Source organism: Brienomyrus brachyistius, unplaced genomic scaffold (assembly GCF_023856365.1).
Source record: "Brienomyrus brachyistius isolate T26 unplaced genomic scaffold, BBRACH_0.4 scaffold55, whole genome shotgun sequence".
Lineage (NCBI taxonomy): Eukaryota > Metazoa > Chordata > Actinopteri > Osteoglossiformes > Mormyridae > Brienomyrus > Brienomyrus brachyistius.
In genome coordinates, this window is record NW_026042330.1 from 1,855,297 (window position 1) to 1,871,526 (window position 16,230).

Here is a 16,230-nt window from a genome sequence, read left to right on the forward strand (position 1 = left end):
CATACTTTAAGCGACAGCAGGATCTCAGCGTTTCTTAAATCGTTAATGGGTTTGATTTGCTGTCTTATAAAGACCATTGGTAATGGAAGAGGCACAGAAATGTTCAATTTAGTAAATGTGCAAGGAGCAAGACTGCTGTTTAATGCTGAATGGTCATTGAAGATTACAATCAATAATAGAAAGTATTTAAAATATCTTGCCAGAAATTCTGTTTTAGACCTTCTTGCTGTCGTGCATTGCAAATATTAAGCAAGTTTGCTCTTTTATGCTCAATGTCTATTGCTATGCTGTATTGTGCTGATTAGCATTTTTCATTCTTTAAATATTTTTGTATATATCCCTTCAACAACATCTTTGGAAATGTAAAAGTTGACTTGAAACAAAAGCAAAAATTGGTCAATTGAGAATTTTGCCATTTTGGGTGGAGGGAGAATCAGGATGAGCTCAAATGGCCATAAGTTGGGCTGCATTGCATACTAGCATCGGTCGTAATATAATTTTGAATTTGGCAATCTCTCTTATGGTCAAAAATTGTAGTGCTTCAACAATTCTCGCATAAACACAGAAGTCAGCCTCGTTTGGAGCACATGCCGTGCAAGGCAAGGGATGCAGTTTAGTTCCCATCACAGCACTTGGGCTCGTCTGGGATTTGAACCTGGGACCTCTCGCACCCAAAGCGAGAATCATACCCCTAGACCAACGAGCCCCCGATATGGGCTAGGGTTACGCTCTGCCTGGGATGCAGCTCAGAGTCCTTTTAATTATATATATTTACATGGCGCCATTAAATTCCACTGTGAAATTTCCGTATGCAATCTGTTGCGCAAAGACAAAAGTTTTCTATATGGCAATCAGAAATTCAGACTTTAAGCGACAGCAGGATCTCGGCGTTTCTTAAATCGTTAATGGGTTTGATTTGCTGTCTTATAAAGTCCATTGGTAATGCAAGAGGCACAGAAATATTCAATTTAGTAAAAGTGCAAAGAGCAAGACTGCTGTTTAATGCTGAATGGTCACTGAAGATTACAATCAATAATACAATCAGTATTTAAAATATCTTGGCAGAAATTCTGTTTTAGACCTTCTTGCTGTCGTGCATTGCAAATATTAAGCAAGTTTGCTCTGTTATGGTCAATGTCTATTGCTATGCTGTATTGTGCTCATTAGCATTATTCATTCTTTAAACATTTTTGCATATATCCCTTCAACAATGTCTTTGGAAATGTAAAAGTTGACTTGAAACAAAAGCAAAAATTGGTCAATTGGGAATTTTGCCATTTTGGGTGGAGGCAGAATCAGGATGAGCTCAAATGGCCATAAGTTAGGCTGCATTGCATACTAGCATCGGTCGTAATATAATTTTGAACTTGGCAATCTCTCTTATGGTCACAAATTGTAGTGCTTCAATAATTCTCGCATAAACACAGAAGTCAGACTGGTTTGGAGAACCTGCCGTGCAAGGCAAGGAAACCAGTTTGGTTCCTATCACAGCACGTGGGCTCGTCCGGGATTTGAACCCGGGACCTCTCGCACCCAAAGCGAGAATCATACCCCTAGACCAACGAGCCCCCGATATGGGCTAGGGTTACGCACTGCCTGGGATGCAGCTCAGAGTCCTTTTAATTATATATATTTACATGGCGCAATTAAATTCCACTGTGAAATTTCCGTATGCAATCTGTTGCGCAAAGACAAAAGTTTTCTATATGGCAATCAGAAATTCAGACTTTAAGCGACAGCAGGATCTCGGCGTTTCTTAAATCGTTAATGAGTTTGATTTGCTATCTTATAAAGACCATTGGTAATGCAAGAGGCACAGAAATGTTCAATTTAGTAAAAGTGCAAGGAGCAAGAATGCTGTTTAATGCTGAATGGTCACTGAAGATTACAATCAATAATAGAAAGTATTTAAAATATCTTGGCAGAAATTCTGTTTCAGACCTTCTTGCTGTCGAGCATTGCAAATATTAAGCAAGTTTGCTTTTCATGGTCAATGTCTATTGCTATGCTGTATTGTGCTCATTAGCATTTTTCATTCTTTAAACATTTTTGCACATATCCCTTCAACAACGTCTTTGGAAATGTAAAAGTTGACTTGAAACAAAAGCAAAAATTGGTCAATTGGGAATTTTGCCATTTTGGGTGGAGGCAGAATCAGGATGAGCTCAAATGGCCATAAGTTAGACTGCATTGCATACTAGCATTGGTCGTAATATAATTTTGAACTTGGCAATCTCTCTTATGGTCACAAATTGTAGTGCTTCAACAATTCTCGCATAAACACAGAAGTCAGCCTCGTTTGGAGCACCTGCCGTGCAAGGCAAGGAACCCAGTTTGGTTCCCATCACAGCACGTGGGCTCGTCCGGGATTTGAACCTGGGACCTCTCGCACCCAAAGCGAGAATCATACCCCTAGACCAACGAGCCCCCGATATGGGCTAGGGTTACGCACTGCCTGGGATGCAGCTCAGAGTCCTTTTAATTCTACGTTTTTACAGGGCGCCATTAAATTTCATTGTGAAATTTCCGTATGAATTCTGTTGCGCAAAGACAAAAGTTTTCTATATGGCAATCAGAAATTCATACTTTAAGCGACAGCAGGAACTCAGCGTTTCTTAAATCGTTAATGGGTTTGATTTGCTGTCTTATAAAGACCATTGGTAATGCAAGAGGCACAGAAATGTTCAATTTAGTAAATGTGCAAGGAGCAAGACTGCTGTTTAATGCTGAATGGTCACTGAAGATTACAAGCAATAATAGAAAGTATTTAAAATATCTTGGCAGAAATTCTGTTTTAGACCTTCTTGCTGTCGTGCATTGCAAATATTAAGCAAGTTTGCTCTGTTATGGTCAATGTCTATTGCTATGCTGTATTGTGCTCATTAGCATTATTCATTCTTTAAACATTTTTGCATATATCCCTTCAACAACGTCTTTGGAAATGTAAAAGTTGACTTGAAACAAAAGCAAAAATTGGTCAATTGGGAATTTTGCCATTTTGGGTGGAGGCAGAATCAGGATGAGCTCAATTGGCCATAAGTTAGGCTGCATTGCATACTAGCATCGGTCGTAATATAATTTTGAACTTGGCAATCTCTCTTATGGTCACAAATTGTAGTGCTTCAACAATTCTCGCATAAACACAGAAGTCAGCCTGGTTTGGAGCACCTGCCGTGCAAGGCAAGGAACCCAGTTTGGTTCCTATCACAGCACGTGGGCTCGTCCGGGATTTGAACCCGGGACCTCTCGCACCCAAAGCGAGAATCATACCCCTAGACCAACGAGCCCCTGATATGGACTAGGGTTACGCTCTGCCTGGGATGCAGCTCAGAGTCCTTTTAATTATATACATTTACATGGCGCCATTAAATTCCACTGTGAAATTTCCGTATGCAATTTGTTGCGCAAAGACAAAAGTTTTCTATATGGCAATCAGAAATTCATACTTTAAGCGACAGCAGGATCTCAGCGTTTCTTAAATCGTTAATGGGTTTGATTTGCTGTCTTATAAAGACCATTGGTAATGGAAGAGGCACAGAAATGTTCAATTTAGTAAATGTGCAAGGAGCAAGACTGCTGTTTAATGCTGAATGGTCATTGAAGATTACAATCAATAATAGAAAGTATTTAAAATATCTTGCCAGAAATTCTGTTTTAGACCTTCTTGCTGTCGTGCATTGCAAATATTAAGCAAGTTTGCTCTTTTATGCTCAATGTCTATTGCTATGCTGTATTGTGCTGATTAGCATTTTTCATTCTTTAAATATTTTTGTATATATCCCTTCAACAACATCTTTGGAAATGTAAAAGTTGACTTGAAACAAAAGCAAAAATTGGTCAATTGAGAATTTTGCCATTTTGGGTGGAGGGAGAATCAGGATGAGCTCAAATGGCCATAAGTTGGGCTGCATTGCATACTAGCATCGGTCGTAATATAATTTTGAATTTGGCAATCTCTCTTATGGTCAAAAATTGTAGTGCTTCAACAATTCTCGCATAAACACAGAAGTCAGCCTCGTTTGGAGCACATGCCGTGCAAGGCAAGGGATGCAGTTTAGTTCCCATCACAGCACTTGGGCTCGTCTGGGATTTGAACCTGGGACCTCTCGCACCCAAAGCGAGAATCATACCCCTAGACCAACGAGCCCCCGATATGGGCTAGGGTTACGCTCTGCCTGGGATGCAGCTCAGAGTCCTTTTAATTATATATATTTACATGGCGCCATTAAATTCCACTGTGAAATTTCCGTATGCAATCTGTTGCGCAAAGACAAAAGTTTTCTATATGGCAATCAGAAATTCAGACTTTAAGCGACAGCAGGATCTCGGCGTTTCTTAAATCGTTAATGGGTTTGATTTGCTGTCTTATAAAGTCCATTGGTAATGCAAGAGGCACAGAAATATTCAATTTAGTAAAAGTGCAAAGAGCAAGACTGCTGTTTAATGCTGAATGGTCACTGAAGATTACAATCAATAATACAATCAGTATTTAAAATATCTTGGCAGAAATTCTGTTTTAGACCTTCTTGCTGTCGTGCATTGCAAATATTAAGCAAGTTTGCTCTGTTATGGTCAATGTCTATTGCTATGCTGTATTGTGCTCATTAGCATTATTCATTCTTTAAACATTTTTGCATATATCCCTTCAACAATGTCTTTGGAAATGTAAAAGTTGACTTGAAACAAAAGCAAAAATTGGTCAATTGGGAATTTTGCCATTTTGGGTGGAGGCAGAATCAGGATGAGCTCAAATGGCCATAAGTTAGGCTGCATTGCATACTAGCATCGGTCGTAATATAATTTTGAACTTGGCAATCTCTCTTATGGTCACAAATTGTAGTGCTTCAATAATTCTCGCATAAACACAGAAGTCAGACTGGTTTGGAGAACCTGCCGTGCAAGGCAAGGAAACCAGTTTGGTTCCTATCACAGCACGTGGGCTCGTCCGGGATTTGAACCCGGGACCTCTCGCACCCAAAGCGAGAATCATACCCCTAGACCAACGAGCCCCCGATATGGGCTAGGGTTACGCACTGCCTGGGATGCAGCTCAGAGTCCTTTTAATTATATATATTTACATGGCGCAATTAAATTCCACTGTGAAATTTCCGTATGCAATCTGTTGCGCAAAGACAAAAGTTTTCTATATGGCAATCAGAAATTCAGACTTTAAGCGACAGCAGGATCTCGGCGTTTCTTAAATCGTTAATGAGTTTGATTTGCTATCTTATAAAGACCATTGGTAATGCAAGAGGCACAGAAATGTTCAATTTAGTAAAAGTGCAAGGAGCAAGAATGCTGTTTAATGCTGAATGGTCACTGAAGATTACAATCAATAATAGAAAGTATTTAAAATATCTTGGCAGAAATTCTGTTTCAGACCTTCTTGCTGTCGAGCATTGCAAATATTAAGCAAGTTTGCTTTTCATGGTCAATGTCTATTGCTATGCTGTATTGTGCTCATTAGCATTTTTCATTCTTTAAACATTTTTGCACATATCCCTTCAACAACGTCTTTGGAAATGTAAAAGTTGACTTGAAACAAAAGCAAAAATTGGTCAATTGGGAATTTTGCCATTTTGGGTGGAGGCAGAATCAGGATGAGCTCAAATGGCCATAAGTTAGACTGCATTGCATACTAGCATTGGTCGTAATATAATTTTGAACTTGGCAATCTCTCTTATGGTCACAAATTGTAGTGCTTCAACAATTCTCGCATAAACACAGAAGTCAGCCTCGTTTGGAGCACCTGCCGTGCAAGGCAAGGAACCCAGTTTGGTTCCCATCACAGCACGTGGGCTCGTCCGGGATTTGAACCTGGGACCTCTCGCACCCAAAGCGAGAATCATACCCCTAGACCAACGAGCCCCCGATATGGGCTAGGGTTACGCACTGCCTGGGATGCAGCTCAGAGTCCTTTTAATTCTACGTTTTTACAGGGCGCCATTAAATTTCATTGTGAAATTTCCGTATGAATTCTGTTGCGCAAAGACAAAAGTTTTCTATATGGCAATCAGAAATTCATACTTTAAGCGACAGCAGGAACTCAGCGTTTCTTAAATCGTTAATGGGTTTGATTTGCTGTCTTATAAAGACCATTGGTAATGCAAGAGGCACAGAAATGTTCAATTTAGTAAATGTGCAAGGAGCAAGACTGCTGTTTAATGCTGAATGGTCACTGAAGATTACAAGCAATAATAGAAAGTATTTAAAATATCTTGGCAGAAATTCTGTTTTAGACCTTCTTGCTGTCGTGCATTGCAAATATTAAGCAAGTTTGCTCTGTTATGGTCAATGTCTATTGCTATGCTGTATTGTGCTCATTAGCATTATTCATTCTTTAAACATTTTTGCATATATCCCTTCAACAACGTCTTTGGAAATGTAAAAGTTGACTTGAAACAAAAGCAAAAATTGGTCAATTGGGAATTTTGCCATTTTGGGTGGAGGCAGAATCAGGATGAGCTCAATTGGCCATAAGTTAGGCTGCATTGCATACTAGCATCGGTCGTAATATAATTTTGAACTTGGCAATCTCTCTTATGGTCACAAATTGTAGTGCTTCAACAATTCTCGCATAAACACAGAAGTCAGCCTGGTTTGGAGCACCTGCCGTGCAAGGCAAGGAACCCAGTTTGGTTCCTACCACAGCACGTGGGCTCGTCCGGGATTTGAACCCGGGACCTCTCGCACCCAAAGCGAGAATCATACCCCTAGACCAACGAGCCCCTGATATGGACTAGGGTTACGCTCTGCCTGGGATGCAGCTCAGAGTCCTTTTAATTATATACATTTACATGGCGCCATTAAATTCCACTGTGAAATTTCCGTATGCAATTTGTTGCGCAAAGACAAAAGTTTTCTATATGGCAATCAGAAATTCATACTTTAAGCGACAGCAGGATCTCAGCGTTTCTTAAATCGTTAATGGGTTTGATTTGCTGTCTTATAAAGACCATTGGTAATGGAAGAGGCACAGAAATGTTCAATTTAGTAAATGTGCAAGGAGCAAGACTGCTGTTTAATGCTGAATGGTCATTGAAGATTACAATCAATAATAGAAAGTATTTAAAATATCTTGCCAGAAATTCTGTTTTAGACCTTCTTGCTGTCGTGCATTGCAAATATTAAGCAAGTTTGCTCTTTTATGCTCAATGTCTATTGCTATGCTGTATTGTGCTGATTAGCATTTTTCATTCTTTAAATATTTTTGTATATATCCCTTCAACAACATCTTTGGAAATGTAAAAGTTGACTTGAAACAAAAGCAAAAATTGGTCAATTGAGAATTTTGCCATTTTGGGTGGAGGGAGAATCAGGATGAGCTCAAATGGCCATAAGTTGGGCTGCATTGCATACTAGCATCGGTCGTAATATAATTTTGAATTTGGCAATCTCTCTTATGGTCAAAAATTGTAGTGCTTCAACAATTCTCGCATAAACACAGAAGTCAGCCTCGTTTGGAGCACATGCCGTGCAAGGCAAGGGATGCAGTTTAGTTCCCATCACAGCACTTGGGCTCGTCTGGGATTTGAACCTGGGACCTCTCGCACCCAAAGCGAGAATCATACCCCTAGACCAACGAGCCCCCGATATGGGCTAGGGTTACGCTCTGCCTGGGATGCAGCTCAGAGTCCTTTTAATTATATATATTTACATGGCGCCATTAAATTCCACTGTGAAATTTCCGTATGCAATCTGTTGCGCAAAGACAAAAGTTTTCTATATGGCAATCAGAAATTCAGACTTTAAGCGACAGCAGGATCTCGGCGTTTCTTAAATCGTTAATGGGTTTGATTTGCTGTCTTATAAAGTCCATTGGTAATGCAAGAGGCACAGAAATATTCAATTTAGTAAAAGTGCAAAGAGCAAGACTGCTGTTTAATGCTGAATGGTCACTGAAGATTACAATCAATAATACAATCAGTATTTAAAATATCTTGGCAGAAATTCTGTTTTAGACCTTCTTGCTGTCGTGCATTGCAAATATTAAGCAAGTTTGCTCTTTTATGCTCAATGTCTATTGCTATGCTGTATTGTGCTCATTAGCATTTTTCATTCTTTAAACATTTTTGCATATATCCCTTCAACAATGTCTTTGCAAATGTAAAAGTTGACTTGAAACAAAAGCAAAAATTGGTCAATTGAGAATTTTGCCATATTGGGTGGAGGGAGAATCAGGATGAGCTCAAATGGCCATAAGTTAGGCTGCATTGCATACTAGCATCGGTCGTAATATAATTTTGAATTTGGCAATCTCTCTTATGGTCAAAAATTGTAGTGCTTCAACAATTCTCGCATAAACACAGAAGTCAGCCTTGTTTGGAGCACCTGCCGTGCAAGGCAAGGAACGCAGTTTAGTTCCCATCACAGCACGTGGGCTCGTCCGGGATTTGAACCCGGGACCTCTCGCACCCAAAGCGAGAATCATACCCCTAGACCAACGAGCCCCCGATATGGGCTAGGGTTACGCTCTGCCTGGGATGCAGCTCAGAGTCCTTTTAATTATATATATTTACATGGCGCCATTAAATTCCACTGTGAAATTTCCGTATGCAATCTGTTGCGCAAAGACAAAAGTTTTCTATATGGCAATCAGAAATTCAGACTTTAAGCGACAGCAGGATCTCGGCGTTTCTTAAATCGTTAATGGGTTTGATTTGCTGTCTTATAAAGACCATTGGTAATGGAAGAGGCACAGAAATGTTCAATTTAGTAAATGTGCAAGGAGCAAGACTGCTGTTTAATGCTGAATGGTCATTGAAGATTACAATCAATAATAGAAAGTATTTAAAATATCTTGCCAGAAATTCTGTTTTAGACCTTCTTGCTGTCGTGCATTGCAAATATTAAGCAAGTTTGCTCTTTTATGCTCAATGTCTATTGCTATGCTGTATTGTGCTCATTAGCATTTTTCATTCTTTAAATATTTTTGTATATATCCCTTCAACAACGTCTTTGGAAATGTAAAAGTTGACTTGAAACAAAAGCAAAAATTGGTCAATTGAGAATTTTGCCATTTTGGGTGGAGGGAGAATCAGGATGAGCTCAAATGGCCATAAGTTAGGCTGCATTGCATACTAGCATCGGTCGTAATATAATTTTGAATTTGGCAATCTCTCTTATGGTCAAAAATTGTAGTGCTTCAACAATTCTCGCATAAACACAGAAGTCAGCCTCGTTTGGAGAACCTGCCGTGCAAGGCAAGGGACGCAGTTTAGTTCCCATCACAGCACTTGGGCTCGTCTGGGATTTGAACCTGGGACCTCTCGCACCCAAAGCGAGAATCATACCCCTAGACCAACGAGCCCCCGATATGGGCTAGGGTTACGCTCTGCCTGGGATGCAGCTCAGAGTCCTTTTAATTCTACGTTTTTACAGGGCGCCATTAAATTTCATTGTGAAATTTCCGTATGAATTCTGTTGCGCAAAGACAAAAGTTTTCTATATGGCAATCAGAAATTCATACTTTAAGCGACAGCAGGATCTCAGCGTTTCTTAAATTATTAATGGGTTTGATTTGCTGTCTTATAAAGACCATTGGTAATGGAAGAGGCACAGAAATGTTCAATTTAGTAAATGTGCAAGGAGCAAGACTGCTGTTTAATGCTGAATGGTCATTGAAGATTACAATCAATAATAGAAAGTATTTAAAATATCTTGGCAGAAATTATGTTTTAGACCTTCTTGCTGTCGTGCATTGCACATCTTAAGCAAGATTGCTCTTTCATGGTCAATGTCTATTGCTATGCTGTATTGTGCTCATTAGCATTATTCATTCTTTAAACATTTTTGCATATATCCCTTCAACAACGTCTTTGGAAATGTAAAAGTTGACTTGAAACAAAAGCAAAAATTGGTCAATTGGGAATTTTGCCATTTTGGGTGGAGGCAGAATCAGGATGAGCTCAAATGGCCATAAGTTAGGCTGCATTGCATACTAGCATCGGTCGTAATATAATTTTGAACTTGGCAATCTCTCTTATGGTCACAAATTGTAGTGCTTCAACAATTCTCGCATAAACACAGAAGTCAGCCTGGTTTGGAGCACCTGCCGTGCAAGGCAAGGAACCCAGTTTGGTTCCTATCACAGCACGTGGGCTCGTCCGGGATTTGAACCCGGGACCTCTCGCACCCAAAGCGAGAATCATACCCCTAGACCAACGAGCCCCCGATATGGACTAAGGTTACGCTCTGCCTGGGATGCAGCTCAGAGTCCTTTTAATTATATATATTTACATGGCGCCATTAAATTCCACTGTGAAATTTCCGTATGCAATTTGTTGCGCAAAGACAAAAGTTTTCTATATGGCAATCAGAAATTCAGACTTTAAGCGACAGCAGGATCTCGGCGTTTCTTAAATCGTTAATGATTTTGATTTGCTGTCTTATAAAGACCATTGGTAATGCAAGAGGCACAGAAATGTTCAATTTAGTAAATGTGCAAGGAGCAAGACTGCTGTTTAATGCTGAATGGTCACTGAAGATTACAATCAATAATAGAAAGTATTTAAAATATCTTGGCAGAAATTCTGTTTTAGACCTTCTTGCTGTCGTGCATTGCAAATATTAAGCAAGTTTGCTCTGTTATGGTCAATGTCTATTGCTATGCTGTATTGTGCTCATTAGCATTATTCATTCTTTAAACATTTTTGCATATATCCCTTCAACAACGTCTTTGGAAATGTAAAAGTTGACTTGAAACAAAAGCAAAAATTGGTCAATTGGGAATTTTGCCATTTTGGGTGGAGGCAGAATCAGGATGAGCTCAAATGGCCATAAGTTAGGCTGCATTGCATACTAGCATCGGTCGTAATATAATTTTGAACTTGGCAATCTCTCTTATGGTCACAAATTGTAGTGCTTCAATAATTCTCGCATAAACACAGAAGTCAGCCTGGTTTGGAGAACCTTCCGTGCAAGGCAAGGAACCCAGTTTGGTTCCTATCACAGCACGTGGGCTCGTCCGGGATTTGAACCCGGGACCTCTCGCACCCAAAGCGAGAATCATACCCCTAGACCAACGAGCCCCCGACATGGGCTAGGGTTACGCTCTGCCTGGGATGCAGCTCAGAGTCCTTTTAATTATATATATTTACATGGCGCCATTAAATTCCACTGTGAAATTTCCGTATGCAATCTGTTGCGCAAAGACAAAAGTTTTCTATATGGCAATCAGAAATTCAGACTTTAAGCGACAGCAGGATCTCGGCGTTTCTTAAATCGTTAATGGGTTTGATTTGCTGTCTTATAAAGTCCATTGGTAATGCAAGAGGCACAGAAATATTCAATTTAGTAAAAGTGCAAAGAGCAAGACTGCTGTTTAATGCTGAATGGTCACTGAAGATTACAATCAATAATAGAAAGTATTTAAAATATCTTGGCAGAAATTCTGTTTTAGACCTTCTTGCTGTCGTGCATTGCAAATATTAAGCAAGTTTGCTCTTTTATGCTCAATGTCTATTGCTATGCTGTATTGTGCTCATTAGCATTTTTCATTCTTTAAACATTTTTGCATATATCCCTTCAACAATGTCTTTGCAAATGTAAAAGTTGACTTGAAACAAAAGCAAAAATTGGTCAATTGAGAATTTTGCCATATTGGGTGGAGGGAGAATCAGGATGAGCTCAAATGGCCATAAGTTAGGCTGCATTGCATACTAGCATCGGTCGTAATATAATTTTGAATTTGGCAATCTCTCTTATGGTCAAAAATTGTAGTGCTTCAACAATTCTCGCATAAACACAGAAGTCAGCCTTGTTTGGAGCACCTGCCGTGCAAGGCAAGGAACGCAGTTTAGTTCCCATCACAGCACGTGGGCTCGTCCGGGATTTGAACCCGGGACCTCTCGCACCCAAAGCGAGAATCATACCCCTAGACCAACGAGCCCCCGATATGGGCTAGGGTTACGCTCTGCCTGGGATGCAGCTCAGAGTCCTTTTAATTCTACGTTTTTACAGGGCGCCATTAAATTTCATTGTGAAATTTCCATATGAATTCTGTTGCGCAAAGACAAAAGTTTTCTATATGGCAATCAGAAATTCATACTTTAAGCGACAGCAGGATCTCAGCGTTTCTTAAATCATTAATGGGTTTGATTTGCTGTCTTATAAAGACCATTGGTAATGGAAGAGGCACAGAAATGTTCAATTTAGTAAATGTGCAAGGAGCAAGACTGCTGTTTAATGCTGAATGGTCATTGAAGATTACAATCAATAATAGAAAGTATTTAAAATATCTTGGCAGAAATTCTGTTTTAGACCTTCTTGCTGTCGTGCATTGCACATCTTAAGCAAGATTGCTCTTTCATGGTCAATGTCTATTGCTATGCTGTATTGTGCTCATTAGCATTATTCATTCTTTAAACATTTTTGCATATATCCCTTCAACAACGTCTTTGGAAATGTAAAAGTTGACTTGAAACAAAAGCAAAAATCGGTCAATTGGGAATTTTGCCATTTTGGGTGGAGGCAGAATCAGGATGAGCTCAAATGGCCATAAGTTAGGCTGCATTGCATACTAGCATCGGTCGTAATATAATTTTGAACTTGGCAATCTCTCTTATGGTCACAAATTGTAGTGCTTCAATAATTCTCGCATAAACACAGAAGTCAGCCTGGTTTGGAGAACCTGCCGTGCAAGGCAAGGAACCCAGTTTGGTTCCTATCACAGCACGTGGGCTCGTCCGGAATTTGAACCCGGGACCTCTCGCACCCAAAGCGAGAATCATACCCCTAGACCAACGAGCCCCCGATATGGGCTAGGGTTACGCTCTGCCTGGGATGCAGCTCAGAGTCCTTTTAATTATATATATTTACATGGCGCCATTAAATTCCACTGTGAAATTTCCGTATGCAATCTGTTGCGCAAAGACAAAAGTTTTCTATATGGCAATCAGAAATTCAGACTTTAAGCGACAGCAGGATCTCGGCGTTTCTTAAATCGTTAATGGGTTTGATTTGCTGTCTTATAAAGTCCATTGGTAATGCAAGAGGCACAGAAATATTCAATTTAGTAAAAGTGCATAGAGCAAGACTGCTGTTTAATGCTGAATGGTCACTGAAGATTACAATCAGTAATAGAAAGTATTTAAAATATCTTGGCAAAAATTCTGTTTTAGACCTTCTTGCTGTCGTGCATTGCAAATATTAAGCAAGTTTGCTCTGTTATGGTCAATGTCTATGGCTATGCTGTATTGTGCTCATTAGCATTTTTCATTATTTAAACATTTTTGCATATATCCCTTCAACAACGTCTTTGGAAATGTAAAAGTTGACTTGAAACAAAAGCAAAAATTGGTCAATAGGGAATTTTGCCATTTTGGGTGGAGGCAGAATCAGGATGAGCTCAAATGGCCATAAGTTAGGCTGCATTGCATACTAGCATTGGTCGTAATATAATTTTGAACTTGGCAATCTCTCTTATGGTCACAAATTGTAGTGCTTCAACAATTCTCGCATAAACACAGAAGTCAGCCTCGTTTGGAGCACCTGCCGTGCAAGGCAAGGAACCCAGTTTGGTTCCCATCACAGCACGTGGGCTCGTCCGGGATTTGAACCTGGGACCTCTCGCACCCAAAGCGGGAATCATACCCCTAGACCAACGAGCCCCCGATATGGGTTTGGGTTACGCACTGCCTGGGATGCAGCTCAGAGTCCTTTTAATTCTACGTTTTTACAGGGCGCCATTAAATTTCATTGTGAAATTTCCGTATGAATTCTGTTGCGCAAAGACAAAAGTTTTCTATATGGCAATCAGAAATTCAGACTTTAAGCGACAGCAGGATCTCAGCGTTTCTTAAATCGTTAATGGGTTTCATTTGCTGTCTTATAAAGACCATTGGTAATGCAAGAGGCACAGAAATGTTCAATTTAGTAAATGTGCAAGGAGCAAGACTGCTGTTTAATGCTGAATGGTCACTGAAGATTACAATCAATAATAGAAAGTATTTAAAATATCTTGGCAGAAATTCTGTTTTAGACCTTCTTGCTGTCGTGCATTGCAAATATTAAGCAAGTTTGCTCTGTTATGGTCAATGTCTATTGCTATGCTGTATTGTGCTCATTAGCATTATTCATTCTTTAAACATTTTTGCATATATCCCTTCAACAACGTCTTTGGAAATGTAAAAGTTGACTTGAAACAAAAGCAAAAATTGGTCAATTGGGAATTTTGCCATTTTGGGTGGAGGCAGAATCAGGATGAGCTCAAATGGCCATAAGTTAGGCTGCATTGCATACTAGCATCGGTCGTAATATAATTTTGAACTTGGCAATCTCTCTTATGGTCAAAAATTGTAGTGCTTCAATAATTCTCGCATAAACACAGAAGTCAGCCTGGTTTGGAGAACCTGCCGTGCAAGGCAAGGAAACCAGTTTGGTTCCTATCACAGCACGTGGGCTCGTCCAGGATTTGAACCCGGGACCTCTCGCACCCAAAGCGAGAATCATACCCCTAGACCAACGAGCCCCCGATATGGGCTAGGGTTACGCACTGCCTGGGATGCAGCTCAGAGTCCTTTTAATTATATATATTTACATGGCGCCATTAAATTCCACTGTGAAATTTCCGTATGCAATCTGTTGCGCAAAGACAAAAGTTTTCTATATGGCAATCAGAAATTCAGACTTTAAGCGACAGCAGGATCTCGGCGTTTCTTAAATCGTTAATGGGTTTGATTTGCTGTCTTATAAAGTCCATTGGTAATGCAAGAGGCACAGAAATATTCAATTTAGTAAAAGTGCAAAGAGCAAGACTGCTGTTTAATGCTGAATGGTCACTGAAGATTACAATCAGTAATAGAAAGTATTTAAAATATCTTGGCAGAAATTCTGTTTTAGACCTTCTTGCTGTCGTGCATTGCAAATATTAAGCAAGTTTGCTCTGTTATGGTCAATGTCTATGGCTATGCTGTATTGTGCTCATTAGCATTTTTCATTATTTAAACATTTTTGCATATATCCCTTCAACAACGTCTTTGGAAATGTAAAAGTTGACTTGAAACAAAAGCAAAAATTGGTCAATAGGGAATTTTGCCATTTTGGGTGGAGGCAGAATCAGGATGAGCTCAAATGGCCATAAGTTAGGCTGCATTGCATACTAGCATTGGTCGTAATATAATTTTGAACTTGGCAATCTCTCTTATGGTCACAAATTGTAGTGCTTCAACAATTCTCGCATAAACACAGAAGTCAGCCTCGTTTGGAGCACCTGCCGTGCAAGGCAAGGAGCCCAGTTTGGTTCCCATCACAGCACGTGGGCTCGTCCGGGATTTGAACCTGGGACCTCTCGCACCCAAAGCGAGAATCATACCCCTAGACCAACGAGCCCCCGATATGGGTTTGGGTTACGCACTGCCTGGGATGCAGCTCAGAGTCCTTTTAATTCTACGTTTTTACAGGGCGCCATTAAATTTCATTGTGAAATTTCCGTATGAATTCTGTTGCGCAAAGACAAAAGTTTTCTATATGGCAATCAGAAATTCAGAATTTAAGCGACAGCAGGATCTCAGCGTTTCTTAAATCGTTAATGGGTTTCATTTGCTGTCTTATAAAGACCATTGGTAATGCAAGAGGCACAGAAATATTCAATTTAGTAAAAGTGCAAGCAGCAAGACTGCTGTTTAATGTTGAATGGTCATTGAAGATTACAATCAATTACAGAAAGCATTTAAAATATCTTGGCAGAAATTCTGTTTTAGACCTTCTTGCTGTCGTGCATTGCAAATATTAAGCAAGTTTGCTCTTTTATGGTCAATGTCTATTGCTATGCTGTATTTGGCTCATTAGCATTTTTCATTCTTTAAACATTTTTGTGTATATCCCTTCAACAACGTCTTTGCAAATGTAAAATATGACTTGAAACAAAAGCAAAAATTGGTCAATTGAGAACTTTGCCATTTTGGGTGGTGGGAGAATCAGGATGAGCTGAAATGGCCATAAGTTAGGCTGCATTGCATACTAGCATCGGTCGTAATATAATTTTGAATTTGGCAATCTCTCTTATGGTCACAAATTGTAGTGCTTCAACAATTCTCGCATAAACACAGAAGTCAGCCAGGTTTGGAGCACCTTCCATGCAAGGCAAGGAACCCAGTTTGGTTCCCATCACAGCACGTGGGCTCGTCCAGGATTTGAACCCGGGACCTCTCGCACCCGAAGCAAGAATCATAACCCTAGACCAACGAGCCCCCGATATGGGCTTGCGTTACGCACTGCCTGGGATGCAGC

General features: G+C 39.9%; 13 non-coding genes across 13 annotated transcripts; all 13 read right to left on the reverse strand.

Annotated features, from left to right (window-relative positions):
- Nucleotides 1-1,496: 1,496 nt before the first annotated feature.
- On the reverse strand, nt 1,497-1,568 carry trnap-ugg (transfer RNA proline (anticodon UGG)). The gene has a single exon. It is a non-coding gene; the product is annotated as a tRNA-Pro (tRNA).
- Nucleotides 1,569-2,355: 787 nt separating this feature from the next.
- trnap-ugg (transfer RNA proline (anticodon UGG)) lies at nt 2,356-2,427 on the reverse strand. The gene has a single exon. It is a non-coding gene; the product is annotated as a tRNA-Pro (tRNA).
- A 788-nt stretch (nt 2,428-3,215) lies between these two features.
- trnap-ugg (transfer RNA proline (anticodon UGG)) lies at nt 3,216-3,287 on the reverse strand. The gene has a single exon. It is a non-coding gene; the product is annotated as a tRNA-Pro (tRNA).
- Nucleotides 3,288-4,937: 1,650 nt separating this feature from the next.
- trnap-ugg (transfer RNA proline (anticodon UGG)) lies at nt 4,938-5,009 on the reverse strand. Its single transcript has one exon. It is a non-coding gene; the product is annotated as a tRNA-Pro (tRNA).
- Nucleotides 5,010-5,796: 787 nt separating this feature from the next.
- On the reverse strand, nt 5,797-5,868 carry trnap-ugg (transfer RNA proline (anticodon UGG)). Its single transcript has one exon. It is a non-coding gene; the product is annotated as a tRNA-Pro (tRNA).
- A 788-nt stretch (nt 5,869-6,656) lies between these two features.
- On the reverse strand, nt 6,657-6,728 carry trnap-ugg (transfer RNA proline (anticodon UGG)). The gene has a single exon. It is a non-coding gene; the product is annotated as a tRNA-Pro (tRNA).
- A 1,650-nt stretch (nt 6,729-8,378) lies between these two features.
- On the reverse strand, nt 8,379-8,450 carry trnap-ugg (transfer RNA proline (anticodon UGG)). The gene has a single exon. It is a non-coding gene; the product is annotated as a tRNA-Pro (tRNA).
- Nucleotides 8,451-10,098: 1,648 nt separating this feature from the next.
- Nucleotides 10,099-10,170, reverse strand: trnap-ugg (transfer RNA proline (anticodon UGG)). Its single transcript has one exon. It is a non-coding gene; the product is annotated as a tRNA-Pro (tRNA).
- A 788-nt stretch (nt 10,171-10,958) lies between these two features.
- On the reverse strand, nt 10,959-11,030 carry trnap-ugg (transfer RNA proline (anticodon UGG)). The gene has a single exon. It is a non-coding gene; the product is annotated as a tRNA-Pro (tRNA).
- Nucleotides 11,031-11,818: 788 nt separating this feature from the next.
- On the reverse strand, nt 11,819-11,890 carry trnap-ugg (transfer RNA proline (anticodon UGG)). Its single transcript has one exon. It is a non-coding gene; the product is annotated as a tRNA-Pro (tRNA).
- Nucleotides 11,891-12,678: 788 nt separating this feature from the next.
- On the reverse strand, nt 12,679-12,750 carry trnap-ugg (transfer RNA proline (anticodon UGG)). The gene has a single exon. It is a non-coding gene; the product is annotated as a tRNA-Pro (tRNA).
- A 1,648-nt stretch (nt 12,751-14,398) lies between these two features.
- trnap-ugg (transfer RNA proline (anticodon UGG)) lies at nt 14,399-14,470 on the reverse strand. Its single transcript has one exon. It is a non-coding gene; the product is annotated as a tRNA-Pro (tRNA).
- Nucleotides 14,471-15,258: 788 nt separating this feature from the next.
- trnap-ugg (transfer RNA proline (anticodon UGG)) lies at nt 15,259-15,330 on the reverse strand. Its single transcript has one exon. It is a non-coding gene; the product is annotated as a tRNA-Pro (tRNA).
- Between the last annotated feature and the right edge of the window lie 900 nt (nt 15,331-16,230).